A 927-nucleotide genomic window follows, 5' to 3' on the forward strand; every position below is an offset into this window, starting at 1 on the left:
GCGCCGGAGGCCGCGCACCCGCCCTCCTACTCCGGCCGGTCGGTGATGGCCATGGCCTCGCCCTCGCCGCCCTCGGCTAGCGCTGCCGCTGCTGTCGGTCGGCTGCGTCGAGGCTTCGTGCACGAGCACGACCAGCCATGGCCTTGTGCCACTGCTAACTGGGCCGGGCCCCTAGTTTAATTAGCGGTAATCCCCATTAGCACTAACCCCCCTTCTATAGACTATGACGTGTGGGCCCTCTCAGTTAACTAAATGTTTAGAATAAATCTAATTCATATTCTGTCAATGACAGTAGGGCCCCACCACTATTTAGATATTGTTAAATAAACTTATTAAACACATGTGGCTATGACATGTGGGTCCCAGGACCCAGTTCACTAGTCAAACATTGACTGCTCAACTTGTTGACTGGAACCCCCCCCCCCTGACCCCACCAGTCAGCCTCCGTGGCTAGCACATGGCTGGGTACACTTATGTTTTTCTGTTTAATTTCGAATTAGAAAAATTGCAGAATATTGTTAAAACTTTAGAAAATCATACAGAATAAACCGTAGCTCGAATGAAAAACTTTTCTACATGAAAGTTGCTCAGAACGACGAGGCGAATGCGAACACGCAATCCGTTTGTCCGCCACACATCCCTAGCATAGCAAACATGCAACCTTTCCCCTCCGGTTCATTTGTCTGACAGACGTTTGGAACTGGGAAAACTTTCCCGGATATTTCCCCCTTCGCCAGTATCGCCTAGCTCTGCGTTAGAACACCTCTAGCCCCGCTTATAATCATGTTATGCATATGTTTGCGTGTATTTACTATTTATTCCCCCTCTTCTCTCTGGTAGACCCCGAGACCGCTGCTGATGCCACTGTGATCGACTACGTCGATGAGGACGCTCCTTCTTGTCTGAGCAACCAGGCAAGCCCCCCCC

Source organism: Triticum dicoccoides, chromosome 2B (genome assembly GCF_002162155.2).
Source record: "Triticum dicoccoides isolate Atlit2015 ecotype Zavitan chromosome 2B, WEW_v2.0, whole genome shotgun sequence".
In the NCBI taxonomy this organism is placed as follows: Eukaryota; Viridiplantae; Streptophyta; class Magnoliopsida; order Poales; family Poaceae; genus Triticum; species Triticum dicoccoides.